The sequence below is a fragment of the Stylophora pistillata genome, chromosome 1 (assembly GCF_964205215.1).
Source record: "Stylophora pistillata chromosome 1, jaStyPist1.2, whole genome shotgun sequence".
NCBI classification, from domain to species: Eukaryota; Metazoa; Cnidaria; class Anthozoa; order Scleractinia; family Pocilloporidae; genus Stylophora; species Stylophora pistillata.
Genome location: NC_142519.1, coordinates 12,064,036 through 12,083,154, shown reverse-complemented (window position 1 = coordinate 12,083,154; position 19,119 = coordinate 12,064,036). Strand labels below are relative to the sequence as shown.

The 19,119-nt window shown below is 39.4% G+C and overlaps 1 long non-coding RNA gene across 1 annotated transcript; it reads left to right on the top strand.

Moving 5' to 3' along the window:
- The first annotated feature begins 13,974 nt into the window (after window positions 1-13,974).
- On the top strand, window positions 13,975-18,795 carry LOC148741244 (uncharacterized). The gene is made up of 3 exons (XR_015992848.1): window positions 13,975-14,247; window positions 17,941-18,150; window positions 18,558-18,795. It is a non-coding gene; the product is annotated as an uncharacterized LOC148741244 (long non-coding RNA).
- The last annotated feature ends 324 nt before the right edge of the window (window positions 18,796-19,119 follow it).

Genomic DNA, 19,119 nt, shown 5'->3' with positions numbered 1-19,119 from the left:
TTATTAGACTGTACCAAGACAAAGACTGCAAGATCGAAAGACAACAGTATCGAGTGTGTGCGCTGATTCAAACATCGTCCAACTATTCTATATATAATTCTTTTTTTATTTACTAATTACACTCTTAAACTCTTCTTTTGCATTTGCGTATGAGCTGGGAAATGAATAAATAATTTTTATCGATACACTTCCTTAATTCAATTTATCAAAGTCTGTTCTTTCTCAGACTCTACCAAGCAGCCGGCTGTTATTCCAGAGTATCGCTAGAGCATCACAGAAGACCAACATTTCAATAGAATGAATGCATGAGAATCCCAAAAGTTCACGAGCTACTAACTGATTACAATCCAATAAAAGAATATCATAGAAGTACGCGGAGTACATAGTACGCGGTAACAATTGAATGAAAGATTAATTCTAAAAGTGGCTCTTTATACTAACGAGACAATCCAAAGAAAGAGAACCCTAAAAGTGCGCGAGATGGGAACGAGAGAATCCTACATTTAAAAGATTTAAAAACAACATTACCAACAACACGTATGATACACGATCCTTCGCAGTAGATAGCACTATTTATGCAATAGCGAAAATCAGACCTGAAAAAAAAAATTCAGGCCTGTACGGGATTCGAACCACTGACCTCTGCGATACTAGTGCAGCGCTATACCAATTGAGCTAACAAGCGCCATCTACTTCGAAGGATCGTGCGTCATACGTATTTAATACCGCAGAGCCTGAGATGTACTTTTTTCAGTTCTTTCCGTGACACTATAAAGGACAATAAACATCTCACAATCATTCCAAATTGGCCTCTCCCCGATGTGTTATCACAAACAAAACATTTCCTTGCAGAAAATTCTAATAGGCGTGATAGGTGCATCATGGAAACTAAGCGAAGCAAAACCTCATTTTCAGAGAGAGAAATAAGACAGGGAACCATGATATTTCTTTTGACTCCACAATTCTGTAAGCTCTACCGCTTTCCCACGTTTACTGTGTGTTTAATGTGTAATCGCTTCTTTATATATAGGTACTCGGTAATTTCCACATTATACCTGGTGTGAAATCCATTATAATCACTGCTAACCGCTTTATACTCGGTGTTTGGATCAATTTTAGCGGTGCAGCTTTCTTTATATTCGGTGAATAGTTTGCCATGCTCTGTGCTTTTTACGTAGTCAGTTTGCACCTGATTTGTGGTCAGTTTAGCTTCTGGTTTGGTGCGAACATCTTGCTACTCGGTGCAAACAACTTGCTACTCGTTGCTCAGCGATTCGGTTCATACAGCATTATAATCGGTGCATTTGCAACATGGTGTTCGCTGAGCCGGTATATCTCGTCATCTAAACTACTCCAAAGCACATGCTCACATCGTATTCGTAAGACTGGTCTCCAGAGCCCACCGTTTCGATTCATCTCGTAGTCAGCGTGCGGCTCTGGGACGAGAATTGGCGATATCTGCGGTCAGCGAACATGACGTATATACACCAATCACAAAATGGCGACCATGGTGACTATGTCTTCGGTGTTGAGAAAATTGAAAATGGACGGTTTGATAGATCGGTTTGAAGAAGAAAAAATATCGCCTGACATTGTTTGTAAACTGTCCCTGCTTGAACTCAAGGAACTTGGCCTACAAAATCGGTGCGACATAATGACTTTAAAAATAATCTGTGTAACGTTTGGTGCGGAACAACCAATGAAATTTCCAAGTGCTCTCGGACCTCCTGCTTTCGATATTCCAAAGTCAGTGCTTGAATGTTATTTGGAAGAAGACTTCCCTATCTCAGAAATTGCTAATATGATGTCAGTATCTGAAAGTACGATTTACCGCCGAATGAGACTTTACGGGCTAAGCAAATTACAGTTTTCCAACATATCTGACGAGGAACTTGATCACCAAGTGCATGAAACAACGAAAGAATTTCCACGTTGCGGTGAGGTACTCCTGAAACAGCTATTGTATGAAAACGGGGTTAAGGTTCAACGAATGCGGTTGAGAGATAGCTTACACAGAGTACATGGATTAGGTGTCCAAGAACGAACAAAAGGACGTCTCCAAGAAGAGTGTACAATGTGAAGGGTCCTAATGAGTTATGGCAGGTTGATACCAATCACAAGCTAATTCGTTGGAATTTTGTTATTGTAGGTGGAATAGACGGGTTTAGCCGGTTGCCCGTAATGCTGGAGTGCACTAGTAACAATTCGGCTGCTACTATTCTCAGATGATGCTTTTTAGATGCTGTTCATCAGTTTGGTATACCAAGTAGGGTTCGAAGTGACAAGGGTTTAGAGAATGTTGGCATAGCTGATTTTAGGATTGAATACAGAGGGGGTAACCGAGGTAGCATGATTACAGGAAAAAGCACACATAACCAACGCATAGAACGTTTATGGAGGGATGTGTATGAAGGACTTTTGGGTTTTTATTATGACCTGTTTTACTTCATGGAAGACAACCAAATCCTTGACCCTTTAAGTGACGTTCATCTTGCTGCACTTCACTTCATATATTTACCTAAGATCAACGAGAAATTGAAAATATGGCAAAATGCCTGGTCTCGCCATCTCATTCGGACCATGAGGTCTAGTCCACTTCGGCTGTGGTTGGCTGGACAGATGCAAGATCCTGGGCCAGATGTCTCAATGTTGTATCTTAATAATTATGGTGTAGAAGGAAATGTCACTGATGATGAAGACAGGGACAACATGCCAATGTTTTGTCCGCTGGTAATTGAAATTGATGAACCTTGCAAAACTGAACTTTATTCAAAAACATACACATCCTTCAACCATGTAAGTGAAGACTTTCAAACAGCAGCTGAAGTTATTCAAAGACACAAAGGAAACTAACCTTGGTGATTCTTTGTAGAACCTTATTACAATCTTGATTTCCAAACAACAGGGGAAATGTGATTGATTAGACAAATTGCAGCTTTGAAAATTTATAGTAAAATATCAGTCACTTTTTTGCTGTGAAAGGCATCTAGCCAGAAGTATGTTAACTGAAAAACCAAGATTCTAAGCAAGTTCAAACAAGAAACTGTTTGCTGTACATCTAACTAGATTTACACTTTAACCCTTTAAGCCCCAATAGCCCGTGGCCAGCAATTTCTCCTGACAGCATACCACTGCTATCACAAGATACACAGGGACTATGGTGAGGAGAATAGAGCATATTGATATTGGCGGTTGAAGGGTTAAACAAACCTGCCTAGTTGTCATTTAGTATGAGTTACTCATATTATTATCACTGGTTTAAATCAGTCCACAACCGATGAATGGACTACTTAACGGTGCCAACTTCAAGACATCATAAGGGCAGTAGCCACTAAGAAAAAGGGTCTCAAGGCAATTCACAAAAACTGCCTTTATGATCTGCAAAGTCAGGAACTTCAAAGGGTACAGCATTAATGCACTGCAATAAATCAAAGCCGCCACATGTTCGAAGGGCGGGAAATCCTTCTGGTTCCCCTTGACTATCCAAGGCATCTGAGCTAATCTTTTCCTTAACGGTATTCTCATCGTCTTCAAGATCGAGCTTAATCTTCTCAGTTCAGTCCAAGTCCAGCTTTGAAAATTATTTGCTTTTCAACTGATGTAGGCGTTTTAAAACAAAACCGGTCGGCTAAACAAACAAAGTGAGCGGTCCATAGCTTCGACCTTGTGGTTGTTTTTCTTCGGTTATAATCACTCCCAGAGGCTACTTTCCCTTGCATTCGCGGATTAAACAAAGCTAATCGCTCTTCTCAATTTCTTGATGTGGATGCATGGGAAACTTCGGAATCTGCCTGCTTCCTTGCTTTGCAAAGATTGCGAAGACGTCTACGTTCGCCGATGACAAACACCAAGTCGAGCTAACTCGCTGTCTGAAGCTGAAATTACGGTGTTAACTTCCACTTTCTCATCACTGAATCTGTCAAATAGAGTTCCCAAATTCAGTTCTCGAAGTATGTCATCCATAAATTTAATAGATAAACATGACCTGTAAGGTTACGGTTTATACGAAGGCGGGAAGAAATTGCTCTTGGCGCGTTATCGGTGTGTACGTCATGTATCGTACATGTTCACTGACCGTAGCCGCACGCTGACCACGTGATGAATCGAAACGGTGGGCTCTGAGAACCAGTCTCACGAATACGATGTGAGCATGTGCTTTGGAGTAGTTTAGATGACCAGATATACTGGCTCAGCGAATACCATATTGCAAATGCACCGAATATAATGCTGTATGAACCGAATCGCTGGGCACCGAGTAGCAAGTTGTTTGCACCGAGTAGCAAGATGTTTGCACCAAACCAGATGCTAAACTAACCACAAATCAGGTGCAAACTGACTACGTAAAGAGCACGGAGCATGGCAAACTATTCACCGAATATAAAGAAAGCTGCAACGCTAAAATTGATCCAAGCACCGAGTATAAAGCGGTTAGCAGTGATTAATAATGGCTTTCTCACCACGTATCATGTTGAAAGTACCGAGTACCTTGGATAAAGAGCAGAGTATAAGGTGACTGGCACCGATTATAGCAACCAGAGCACCACATATCTTGATACAAGCACCGAAAAAGATAAGAAAAGCACCACGGATAAGAAAACAAAATATCATAAGACAGTTATGGCGTTCCATACAAATCCTTTCTCATGTCACCTCCTTCAGTCATAATTCTCTTTGCCAAAATTTCTTCCTCTCTCGCTTCTTCTCGTGATTTACGTTTTTTCCTCACTTCCCACTAGTCGCCTTTCTTTTCGGAAACGTTCATCACCTTCTGCTTGCTCGTACATGTATCACCTGCATCCGGCGCCTTGAGCGGCACGACGGGTTGACCGGTCCAGCTTGTAACTTGATGATGATGATGATGATAAAATTTATTTATGTGTCAATGTATTTAGCTGACGCTAATTGAGGACACAACGTAAATGAATATCGTATTACGTTCTCCGGAACCTCCGTATTTTCTATGAAATTGACGAAGTCAGGCAACTTATTAAGTTATGCAGACATCTACATCTATAGACATATTTTCAACACTCCGCATTTTCCCCACTCCTCATTTTCCACACTCCTCATTTTCCTCACTCCTCATTTTCCACACTCCTCATTTTCCACACTCCTCATTTTCCACACCCCGCACTCCGCACTTTCCACACTTTTCTTTTTCCACCTAACCGCTCACTACTAGAAAAGCGGACATGATTCTTACAGTGTTGCGCAACGTTTTATATTTCTAGAGGTTTGTATGGGATGTTATCGGTTTGCCTTAAAAGAGAGAAAAAAATGTCTCGTTTTGAAATAGAATGGACTTACCTTATTGCCTTGTTTTTTACTTTGTTTTTTCTTTGTTGATTACCAAGGTCTCAGGCCATTTTTGAAGCGTTTTCGGCGAGTTAGCGCTATTTTGGTGTTCAACTGCTGAAAAAGGGTGTCTCGAAAACGCAGACCTCGAAATCACAGACCACAGAACGGTTGCTTTGTACGACTCTACCAACAAATGATTTTATATAGTAAACGTATAAACGTTAAAACTGCGATAGCGCTTGTAAATTCTATATGCGACCACGTCAAGGACTAAGGACCGGAAATTCAGTGATCTCGTCTGATAACATCAGTGACAAAGGAAGATAGATAAATCTGGTAATTACATACTGTCTACACAAATGAAAACTGATGGTGCACAAGTCGCCTCGAAAGGCACACGCAGGACCTATGCCAGACTGACAACTCAACAGGTTTAAGTTGGGAACAAATACCTCGGCGAGTTTTTGAAAACTATTATGTTGCATCACTCCCCACCGGGTTATTAAGCAAGTTAATGGGTCATTACTGAGTTGAATTTTGCACAACATTGGACATCTCAGAATTTATATGGGATGCTTTTAAACACCAAGTTTTGACCAGAATACATTAAGCGTGGCGTTTGCCATCGGTGGCCATTAACTCGATGTTCAAGTTGATTATTCAATAAGCTTCGGTTGCTCTTCAGAAACTTGTTCCAGCGCTCTTTTCAGTTGTGTTTCAATACTTTAAGTCGCTTTTTCAAGACGTTTCTTTAATAGGGAGCACTTTGGTTAGGTTTTTGGGTTATTTTTCCTTTTCTGGTGTCGTACTCTGGGACAAAAACGATATAACTTCTAAAATTATGGCTGTTCCCTCGAGAGGAATACCGCGTTTAACGGGTTCTGTTAGGTTTTCCAGTTGTAAAACGGAGGAAAGCGTGATCTTGGTTTCACTGGATCCTAGAAACAGCAAATTTATTGAATTTCTGCTGCATTGTCCAACGCAAAACGAGCAACCTGGTAGTTTTTAAAGTATTGGACTTGGATGCTGTAGTTACTCAAAAACTGCTCCGATGCAGATTGCATGTTATTTTCTGCTATGATTCTGTTTCAAACAATTGAAAATTCAGGACTTGAACATGTCGATTTCATAATTTCAACTTCAGGCCTTAAATTCTTTGAATTTAGGTGTTTGTTGTGCAACTGATTCTATAAAATAAACAGTTAGGGCAGTTTTTTCGAGCACAATAGAGAAGGAAATCAAGAATTTATTCTGAATAAGTTCATGCCATTATCGCTTTCTTATTTCTTTGGTAATGGCTTCCAGTGCTTTTTTTGGCACTAAAACCAGCGGTTCCGGACACGGCTCCGGCGGCAATGGCTTTTCCGCCGGCCATTAAGGCGGGAAAGAGGGCCGCTGGCGGGAACAGACCGACACCGCGGAAATACGTTTTTTAGGGCACGATACAGTATTTTACTGGTCAGCGGACACCTCAACGAATCCACGAAATGCCGGTAACTTTTACAATGTTATTCGCCGTGAGTCAAATCGACAGCGTAAAAAGTCAAAACTTAGAAAGAATACTGTAAACTTAGCTTTGAAACTCGGCTCACCTTTTGGATAGTTTTAAAGCTCAATTATATAATTTGCCAAAGCCGAACTGAAGTTGCACACGATATGAAATTGTTGTTTTTCGCTGGCGGCTCCGTTGCAACTAAGGTTTGTTTATAAAAGAGCTTATGCATCAAGGCTAAAAATGAGACGATTTTTGAATGGTTGAGGCGGTGATCCGAGGACGCTGCACTATCAGGTTTGTAAAGCAGTGGCTTGAGCCGTATAAATCGGCATGTCAACGGCATTTCGGTCAGATTCGCCGAAAAGAAGACAACACATGCCCGTGTAGCACGGCCACCCTATCCCCACTAGTTACTGTATGTATCATAGTTGGCCAAAAAACCTACGACTGTAACATGCATAGGACTGAAGCCCCCAAAAGTACAAAGACTGGCTCAACTAGAGGAAGAATAAACCGAGGTATGCTTTAAGTACAAAATGCTCATTATAATGATAATAAAGAAGTTTTCACTTTAGCACCTTAGTTTGTAATTTTTTTTTTTTTTTTTCTGAGAAGCTGCAATTTTATTTCTGAGCAATAGTTTTACTTTCCCAACAAGTATTTCTCATTACAATTATGAATAATTTGTAGTATGTCTTTTTTTTAAGCTGCTTTTCCCTCACTAATCATTTTATTTTATTTATTTTTGCTTTTTCTTTTCTTTCTTTACTAACTTAATGCCATCTGCAACATAAAATGTACTGAGCTAACAGAATACTTCTGCTTTATTTAGCTCCCTGATTCACAAAGTAACATTACCGTCTTGGTACTACTAGAAAACAAATTTTTAAGAAACAAAACTACTGTAAGGTAAAATAATTATTATAATATAATTTAATCTATGTGAATAAAGCACTGCATTGTCTTTTCTCGTATTGCACCAGCCTTGAATGAATCAACTGTCTTCTAAACTTGATTTCTTATATTCAGAAGCTGCCTGAGTTATAAACAAAGAACTCTTGTTGGTGTTTATGGAGGTGTAAAGAACATAATGATTATGATGATTAATCTTCCAAATTAGAAATGTCAGAGGGAAATTATCAGAAGTATTTTCTGAAGTTGAACAAATGAAGTTAAAAAATGTTCAGGAGCAAATTGATTAGATTAATTCAGCTGCCAATTCCCAGTTAACAGTAAGTCATGAGGAGTAACCAAAAGCTTGTAATTAGCCTGTGTACTGCTGTGCCCATCTAGTCAAATAAAAATCAGGGATGGGATATCCCCAAACATGAGCAATGATAGCACCATGCAGATATCCTTTTCCCAACTTATTACAGGGGAGGGGAGCACTGGTATGGCTATACTAGTTGTAGTCAATAAGAAATTCTCAACGAGTTTCAGCAATATACATATATTTTGCCACCTTGAAAAAAAATGGTTGCAAGTCAGATAGGAATGTTTCATAATGATTTTCTCAGTGTGGGGATATGATGTAATATTACTGATGGGGATCTTAATCATCCTTACAGTGCTTCAGAGCATGTGATGTATATGATTCCTTAAGCACATGGAAACTATGCAAAGCTATGCAAAGGTAATCTAAAAAAATTGAATTGAAGAAGAAGAGTAGTTGATTATTTGCATAAATTAATGCAATGCACATGCAAGATAGTGGAATATACTTCAGGTAAACATACATGTGCCTGTAAAAGTTTCAAATGACTGAGTTATAAGAATATAATAATAATAATCATAATCATAATAAAAAAGTGGGTTTCATTGAAAATGCTTTCGTGTAAAACAAATAGAGCTGTTTGGGAAATTAAAGTAGCAGTTGTAGTAACAGGTACAAGCAAACGTACCAAAGACAAGTAATGGAGATCTACAATCGATTAATATCAATAAAGACTTAATTCAAGATAAATTGTAAATGAACCAATCATGTTGGACGGTCTCAATTACAAACAAATCACAATTTCTTCGATTTCCACTCCCTTTGTAAACATCACCATTATATGAGCTTAAGTCAGGCGTTATTCTGTTCATGAGAGATAACTTGTTGATAAAACTGCAAGTATATGAAATAAACAAGTGTTTTCATATTTTAATTTGGATATATCAACAAAGTTGAAATGGTAAATTGGCAACCGTAACGATTACAAAAGCTAACGTTTCGAGCGTTACAGACACCCGTTCTTAAAGGCACAGAAAATCAGAAAGGTGGAATGGCGAAAAATCAGTCTAGAAAAGTAAAATTCTCAACTAAGCGAATGATTTCCAAAATGAAAAGGCACCGCACGTCGGCGCAAAGTGAGTGTGAATATTTTCACAACTATATAATTACGTGTATCGCTTCATGCTAATAACACTTAAAAATCCAACCAGTCTTCAGACTCGCTGGAAAATTATCTTACAGAACTAATCTCTTGCTTTGTCTGGATAACTATTGCTGTTTTTGACAATTCTGAAGGCGAGGGTGACTGACGAACCACGATCGCACTTCGTACCGACGGCCAGCTTAAGTTAGCAAACAGCACAAAACTCCAAACAAAATGACTCCCCTGTACCGCTATTTGTTAAGACGTGGTTTTATTATTAAAAACCCATTCAAAGGATCAACTATAACAAACAAGGAGAAGTATCATGGATATTTTCCGACTTAAAACCATGCAAAAGGCCGATGTTTTCATCGAACTCAGTCCAAAAACACATGGAAGCACTTGGCAGCCTAATGTTGATGACCACTGACCACTGTGACGTCACCAAAACGTATTTCCGCGGTGTCGAACAGACCACTCCTCTGTCTCTTAGTCCCTTCTCGTTTTGATTCGTCGATTTTTGTTTCGCCATCTTTGATGAGAATCACGCGTGAATTACTCAAGAAATAAGTATACCTTTGGGTCTGCTTAAGTTTTCATAGATTTAGTTACACTCTCACAAGGTAACCACGCGATAAATGAGTTAAAGGGCCACGCTCAACCAGGATGCATTGCAGGAGTATTGACTTTCTCAGTATTTTGTGTATTATAGAAATAGAAAACCTACCGTGTGTGTAATATTATTCGATTAAATCTTAGCAATCTTAATCGAGAACCGGCTTTTCATACCCTCATCTGGTTTGTTTATGTGTCTATCGTCTATTTATTACGTATTTTTGACGTTTCAATCCGCGTTCGCCATAATAAAGCCATCGAAAAAATATTGTCCTACTCGACGAAAAGCCGCTGTATTCCATGGCTGACTAGATCAATTCAAAGGCATGGCATGAGTGAAATACAACTCTGTGATTTGGCAAGAAAACGAGTTTAGACTTTGCAGAAGCCCTGCTACACAGCATTGTGGTGGAAAATCAAATAGCAATCTCCTCTCAGTCTCTTGCATTGCGTGACAGACGGACGGAGGAACGTTTACAATCGATCTCAAGCCCAATCCCATGTAAGGTTTTTGAGTAACCTTTCATTAGCGGTGAGACAAATTCAGAGATACATTTCTCTTAAATTTCATCTTAAGATCCCACACTCTATGCATCTTTTGAAAACATTGTGAGTTTTTAGTTGAACATGGAGCGTGACGAATTTTTTCCTAGAAGCCCGTTGCGCTTCTCCTTTTACGAATCCTTTCTTCGCGCCTCATGAATGACACGTCATTCACTCTGACGAAGAGCTAACGCTCGAAAAGTCAGTTTTTTAACTCGTTACGGTGGCCAATTTAAAATTTCAACTTAGTTGATACAACCAAATTACCTTGTTACCCCCACAGACGCAGCACAGTTTCTTTAGAAACTTTCACCCTACCTGGAAACGAGTCAGGCTAGGAGTACCGCAGGAAAGTGTACTGGGACCGATTTTATTTAATATTTTCAGAAATGATCTGTTTTATCATGTAACACGTACCGAGCTGAATATTTATGCAGACGATCAATAAACATACGACTCTGGTGTAGATCCAGTTTACCTGGAGGAACGTATAACTCCCGATTTATATGTAACTTGTGTGCTGTCCAAAGTTTGCACTCTTTTGCCACCTCTCATAAACATCGGCAAAAATATCAATTTGACCACATATTTGCGAGGGCTGTAAAGTAAGGTTAACAGGTTAACTGCTTAACTGCGCCCAGCATTTACCAGATATAGGCAAATATATTTGCTGCAAATGTTACATCTACCAGCGTTGCTAAGGGGAGCAGACTAGATATAATGCATAGATGGTCTTTGCCACTGAGAAACACTGAGTAACTCTATAGGCAAAGGTGAAATTTGTCAGTTACATTTGCTCAACATGTGCTACTCAGGCAAATCCATTTTTTTCGTCCAGTGTTGGTTGAAAAGTGTGAAAGACGTCCTAAGTTAAATTCGAGCCACACTGGCTTCAGTTGGGACGGTTGAGAACACCTTAAATGTACATAAGATTTTTGTTTCGGAGAAAGAAAAATGTTGCGATAAACCTCGATATATGTTCTACACATATATTAGAAGAGAAGTCGACTGTGCGTTGATTTAAGATAAATACGATCAAGACATTTTTATTTCATAAACGTCTTTGTTACGGTACTATAGCAGGGCGAAATCTGTTAATTAACAGGACTTGCATCTGCTGGATGCTCATTCTTCAGAATAAAAAATCTGGAAAGGTGTCTTAGGAAAACAGCTGTATTACTGCCTCGTGCAAAATTGATCTTTATTAATAATGTCTATTAATAATGTTAATAGTCATAAGAGGCATAAACGTGTGGAGATGTTGAAGAACATTATGAAGATTTAAAAAAATTAAGTGAGTGATCAAATATGAACAGTGAAATCATATAGCAATAAAAGCGGCACTTTCTATTGGCGTAGTAACCCGCAAGGGATGTTGGGAGAACAGGAGAAAAATTGTACATCACGAGTTGGAGCATCCTCGGAGACCCAGGGGCTGTCGATTTCAAGTCAGGGCATAAGGAGCCCCTGGGGACATTGTCTTACAAGACTAGTTCCAAACGGTCGCAGTCGTTCTGCCATCTGATTGGTGCCAGAAAATCTTTGTGTTTTTCTGCCCAATCAGAGTGAGGTGTACTTTAGAAACCTTTCGTGTGTTTTAACACGGACATATATGCCAGTAGCTCAGTTGCTCGCTATGATTGTTTGGACCGTGCGACGGAGATTTGCTTGAGGTGAAAAGTTTCAGTCTCAGCACACAATGTAAGAGAGATCGATCAGATTGTCCGCGAAAATTTTACCGGAAATTATACTGAATACTTTCGCAGGTATCACGAGAGAACGTGTTTTAAAGTTTGTGAGGTTTGTATACAACACGATGGTTGAAGTCATTGATATGTCGCTGTAAACGTTAAACGACATTTACTAGATTTTTTGCGTAATTTGCTGTGACTGAAACTTTGCCAATCCCGTGAAGTTATTTCGTCGCACGGGCCACGCAGGTAGGTCGAGCAACTGGCGCTTTCGCCTACGTAGCTTTCTGCTTTCTGTGCGCGCCAAAATCTAATCTTCGCTTTGTAGTAAAGTCGGTCACAATAGGGCCAAGGTTGCAGAGAACGTTAAGTTCGTGGACGACCTCCAGCAAGCGCTAAGAGAAAGCTTAGCTGTGTTTCCGGTTAGCTAATTAAAATCTGAACAAAAACTTATTAACGAGAACATCGTGAAGAGAGATGTTTTCGGGCAGTTACCAAAGTGGTTTGGAAAGAGTTTAATCTTTCAACTGCTGCCTAGAGTGTTGAAACTCTTGAGCTGGGAAGGCCACGGATTCTCTTCTAGTCCCTTGGTCATTATCATTTCACCTCTTCTGTCGATTGTTGAAGACCAAGTTAAATACCTTTGATCATTGGGAATCGATCCGATGCTGCTTTCAATGGGAAAAACAAAACCAAAGACCAAGAAATATTGGATGGAAAGGGCGGGTTTGCTTTATTGCAAATGTCAGCTTAGTAATACAGGGTCATCTACCCACATCTAATAAACAAAAGTTTCCACGCTTAGCTTTTCTTTTTTTTCAGGCGAAGATTAGATTAGATTTTGGCAAGCACAGAAAGATACGCAAGTACCAGTTGCTCGACATACCTGCGTGGCCCGTGCGACGAAATAACTTCACGGGATTGGCAAAGTTTCAGTCATAGCAAATTATGCAAAAAATCTAGAAAGATTTAAGGTTAAATCTCGTTTAACGTTTAAAGCGACATATCAATGACTGCAACCATCGTGTTGTATACAAACCTCGCAAACTTGAAAACACGTTCTCTAGTGATACCTGTGAAACTATTTAGTATAATTTCTGGTAAAAATTTTCGCGGACAATCTGATCGATGTCTCTTACATTGTTCGCTGAGACTGAAACTTTTCACCTCAAGCAAATCTCCGTCGCACGGTCCAAACAAACATAGCGAGCAACTGAGCTACCAGGATATATGTCCGTGTTAAAACACACGAAAGGTTTCTAAAGTACACTTCACTCTGATTGGGCAGAAAAACACAAAGATTTTCTGGCACCAATCAGATGGCAGAACGACTGCGATCGTTTGGAACTAGTCTTGTAAGACAATGTCCCCAGGGGCTCTTCATGCCCTAACTTGAAATCGACTCAGCCCCTGGGTCTTCGAGGATGGAGTTGGAGGCGAGTGATTTTCAAGAGGGTCTTAATGGGTTTAGTCCTTTGCCGTAAAACGGCGAAAAAATAGCCGTTAGGCGTGAAATTAACCAATTTCAACCGTTAGTCGCATTTTTTTTAATACAAATGAAAAGAAATAAATCTTGAAAGTACGATTCTAGAAGTACCCCGAGCACTAGTAATTGTTATTTCAGCTTTTGATATGTTAAGACAGTTTGCGCGCGTGATTTTTCTTGTTCTTTCTTCAGCCACCACTGCTTTCGGCTCTTGGATTTGTTTTTCTATGCATTGATTACAAGTTTGGAACTGACATCCCTGTCGAAGGAGCGATCGGAATATTTTAGGGCCTCAATGAGGTGAAGCAGGCTTAATTCGGGCGCGTACCCTCTTTTTCGGCCTAGCGCGCATTGCGTGACGGACGTATACAGTAAGAGAAGACGATATTGTCGTTGGTGGTCAAAAGATTGTCTACTGTTAAAAAAGGGTCTTCGTTTTCGTAGTACGAAAACGAAGACCCTACGAAAACGAAAACGAAGACAGGGTCTTCGTTTTCGTACTACGAAAACGAAGACCCTGCATTAGCCAAAAGAATTGCTTATTTTTTAACGAGAATTTTCCAGCAGAGAAAGCTTAACGACCGTCAGAATCTATTTTAGCTACGAAATGCAGTAGAAATCGATTATTTATTGACATAACCTAAGAGTCATTTTTCCTGTACAGAAAGCTTTCTCTGTTATTCTGTCACGCGATGCTAACTATAAATGAAAGGCGGCTGGCGTTGGAATTCTGCCTGCTGTTCCAGAATAATAATATGTGTGGTAAGTTTACCCGAAGAAACCCTCGAGAATATTAACACCAAATTGGCTCGCATAGCGAAACAGAACAGACAAGACGGGCCGTATAATAATACGGGCAGTATAAATAATACGGGCAGTACAGTAATGGGAAGAAACGCGTGAAGTGTAATGTATTATATTACTAAGCGTTGTTACTGTTTAATGTGCGTTTAACTTGTAATTTTTACGGTTTTCTGTTTACAGGGTCTTCGTTTTCGTAGTTCGAAAACGAAGACCGGGGGTCTTCGTTTTCGTAGTACGAAAACGAAGACCCTGCATTAGCCAAAAGAATTGCTTATTTTTTAACAAGAATTTTCCAGCAGAGAAAGCTGAACGACCGTCAGGATCTATTTTAGCTACGAAATACAGTAGAAATTGATTATTTATTGACAGAACCTAAGGGTAAGTTCTCCTGTACAGAACGCCTTCTCCATTATTCTGTCACGCAATGCTAACCATAAATCAAAGGCGGCTAGCGTTCGAATTCTGCCTGCTGTTCCAGAATAATAATATGTGTGGTAAGTTTACCCGAGGAAACCCTCGAGAATATCAATACCAAATTGGCTCGCATAGCGAAAAAGAACAGTGACAAGACGGGCCGTATACGGGCAGTACAATAATACGGGCAGTATGATGATGAGAGAAACGCGTGAAGTGTAATGTATTATATCACTAAGCGTTGTTACTGTTTAATGTGTGTTTAACTTGTAATTTCTACGGTTTTCTGTTTACAGGGTCTTCGTTTTCGTAGTAAGAAAACAAAGACCGGGTGTAGCGTTTACGGCAACCAAAATCTAAATTCTCAAGTTCAAGGGCGTGTCGCTTCAAAACGCGGTTAACGAGGTGTTTGGGACTATTTTACTGATCGAAATGACAACCCAAAGTTGACTGTTTGCACGAATCTTTATTCTTGAAAGGCAATCGACCACGAACCACAATCAATGACGAAAATAACGATTATTCTGACAGTCAATCAATCTATCGAACGATCGATCGTAAACTGAAACAACAATACAACGAAGTTCTATCAATCTAACGAAAAGCCGCGGAATATGTGATCAAAGAATCGCGTGTTAAATACTGGGCTCTAAGTCTATAACGAGATTAACAATACAAGTAAAACAGAACAAAAGTTTGGAAACAAATTAAAGGAGTTTTGATGACTGATAAACAGCCCATTGTTCTATCTAAATGATGGGCGTTCACTGACTCGCAAATTGGCAAGAATTTGGCCTTTAAATCTTAAATCTATACAGATCATTGCAATATTTGTTTGTATATTGTCACCCAACACTGAAAAGACTGGAAAGGAAAAAACAAAGTTACAAAGGTACTCAAATATCGGTCCCGCTTGTGCCAGAGGTTGAGAAAACGAAAGGGCGAAAGTTTACTAAGGCTATTCAAAACTTACGAAGAACTGATTAAAGGGACGCTAAATTTTCCTTTTATATGCGCGTGGTGACGCTGAAAGGTCCGATTACAAAACCAATGGAAATATAGAAAAACAGATAAGCATTGTAACTATGTGGCTATCTAAGATCATTCTAAAATTAGTGAACTAATCAATAATCAATCAAAAAATGAGTCTTCTGGCTAATGTCCTTAACACCGGGGGTCTTAGGTCTTAGGTCTTCGTTTTCGAGGGTCTTCGTTTTCGTAACACCCGCAGTAGAGGTGGCACAAGATCCAGAAGTGCCCACTCAAAGCAAAGGAAGCTAAATTGAACAAATTACATTGAAATATAGTATCGATGTTATTTTTGGCTGTTAACCGAATTTGACAGATTTAACAGCTTCGACATTTTTGATGCAGATGCAACAGAGGAGACAAAAATTTGTCAAGACAAAATTTTTCCTTTGATTTTGCCAGGACAATTCTAGTTATGTCTGCTAATGCGGATAGGCTCTAAGCAACAAAATGCATGGGTTATAACTGAACAGTCTCAAATTCAACGGCAAGGAATCGAATAATTTAATGAATTTTACCGAACAGAGATTCTAAAGCTGCAGTTTGGAGCGTAAGCCCTTCGTCATTCACCCTGACGTTGAATACGCCATCTTTAGAATTACTTGCATTAAGGCCAGGCCAAAATTCAGTTAACCTTTATCCCTAAAAGCCATCACCTCACTCAGACCCACTTGCCTTTAATCGGGCTTTGAGATGCCAACCTCCCATTCATTAGAGGTCGCTGAAGGTGACAACACTGAGCAAGTAAATTGAAACTTCATATTTCTATTGCGAAGAGAAGATTTCAGCTGCCGTCGTCACCTTTGGAGCAACCACAAATTATTTTCTTCGGATTATAAACTAGACTCGGGGACAAAGTTAACAGGAGATAGTCTACACAAGAGCTTTGAATTAATTTAAATCCATCAGTAGACAGGCATATTATTCCCAGAAACAAAACCATTTCTGCATCAATAATACAGTGATTGAGTTCACGTCATTTGATGAGTTACTACAAAAATTGAATCTTTTTCTTTTATGTACCAATAACGGTAATATACGTGGAAATGAGGTTTCTTTCGTGATCAACCAAAAAGGATAAATAATTTACGAAAATTATGGGGAAGGATAGTAAAGCTTAGGCGTTAGCTCTGGTACCAGAGTTTTAATTGATTCAAAAGTAGTTAAGGCGGTCGGTCATTTCATTAAAGTAATCACGTGAAAGGATAAATATTTTTTAAGACTAACAAGATTATTCGAGCCCATACGGCGAGTGCAATCTATGGTCTTCGAAAAACACCGGCAACTGATTAATTACAGAAAATTGCACGAGAAAAACATCACCCAAAACATGCTCTGCAAACGTTCTGACCTGACAGTAGCATCAAGTAAGGTAATGATCATGGCAGATGAGCTGCAATTTCAGCAAATACTGAAAAGAGGCTTTCAAAATTTTAGGCTTCGACAGGGTTTTAACCTACGCCTGTACGATTCTAGTTGGGCGCTGCTACTAACTAACTAGGAGTACACACACGTCGGAGGAATCTGAGCTCAATCTTTAATGAAATGAATTTTATTGACCTGCGCATGAAAATCAAGTAAATCAATGATCTTTGCAGGCGACTTGCAATTTTCCTGGGGCTTCTAGTCTGTTCTCAAGGAGGATTCACATTTGTAAATAGTACAAACTTAATCTTTGCAACTGGTCATTAATTATCGCCTGAAGGGAGGAGGAGGGGGGGGGGGGGGTGTTTGAAGGAGTTTGGTTCTTTCGCGATAAAATTGACCTGACCACCATGAGGGCCTGGAATACTTTTATGATTCCCCCCTCCCCCACTTCCTCCCGTCAAGCCATTTCTTCTATGGTGTAATTAAAAAATATTTTTAAAAGTAATCGTCAAGGTCATTTTTTACACGGAGACCATGTGTTGTCGACCGTCAAGAAGGGAACCACACAAAAAGCATAGTGGCCTAAGAATATGCAGGCTACTGCACTTTTAAAGATGTTTGTGCCTTATAACCTAATGGCAAAACCGAACAAATTAAGATGATACCTATATGTAAAGGGGCTAAAATTGGAAAACGTCGTAGCGCAGATGACAAAATTTAAGACTAGACATTGAAGTATCATTCTTCAAAGCATATACATTGCGGCATAAGGATTTGACCTAGAAAATGAGAAACAAGATTTATTTAACTATTTGTTTAACTGATTCATCAATTTCACAGTCTCGAAGGCAAATGCTTCCACCACAAATCCATGTTTCACAGCGTAAACTTTCCTGCTGACGGACCTATAATGAAAAAGGAGACAACTGGCTGGGATCCTTCCTTCGAAAAAATGACTGTCTCTGAAGGGTTGTTGAAAGGTGATGTGACTATGTTCCTTGTGCTCAAAGGAGGTGGTTACTACAGATGCTAGTTTCACACTACTTACAAGTAAGACTTTTGTTTCTGGATGAGCTTTGTCAGTTGTGAAATGCCCTTTTGAATTTTTGACTCTCCTATTTTGCTTTTTCAAAATTGAATAGGCTGAAGACATCACAGGGATAAAGACAGCCTCAAAAGAACTGCTCCATACTAACTTTTCTCAAAACTAATCCCCTGTAAAGCTTAAACCCTTTTTTCGTACCTTTTCTCCACGCAAAAATGCCAATGTTTATCAAAGTCAAAATTCCAACGCTCATGAAAGCAGAAATGCACTTTTTATGTTCACGTATCTGTGCCTTTGGGGTTCCGTCCTTTTTCCCCCTTTTTTACGTTTTTGTTTTGGTTTTTTTGTTTTGTTTTTTTTCTTTTTCTTATAGCTGCTTTCTTTCTACTTTTTTTTTAATTGTTTTGCACAGAACAAAGCAGCCGGTCACACTGCCCCCAAATCACGTTGTAGAACATCACATTGTCAGGACCGGTCATGGCGACAAAGTCAACCTGGTAGAAATTGCTGAGGCTCACGTGAACCCTTTGAAGGTTACATAGCTCCTTGCAAGATGAAAGCATTTTCATCACTTACAATCAATGTCCTGAATTCATTGTAATACGAATCAGGTCAATTGAAGAATAAAAAAAACATTGACGTAATCAACTGTATATTGTCATCCTCTCATTTCGTGTAGTCATAAATGCTCCTTGAGACTTAAAACTGAGAGTGCATGCACTCGCAATTCATTCGCAACTATTTTCCATGACTGCCAACACACAGTTAGACACCCACAATAACTGTCACCCTCCCTATCGGGTCATGTTTTAAGCGAGTCTCATGGTCAGCGCCGGAAACTGAATGAACTGCCAACCAGAAGAGCGAAGACTGTAATTCATTTATCGCTGAATGAAAGCAATGACACGGAGAAACAGCGATATGCTAGATGAATGCACAAACTATAAAGTGCTACTGAAGAATACTTCAATTTT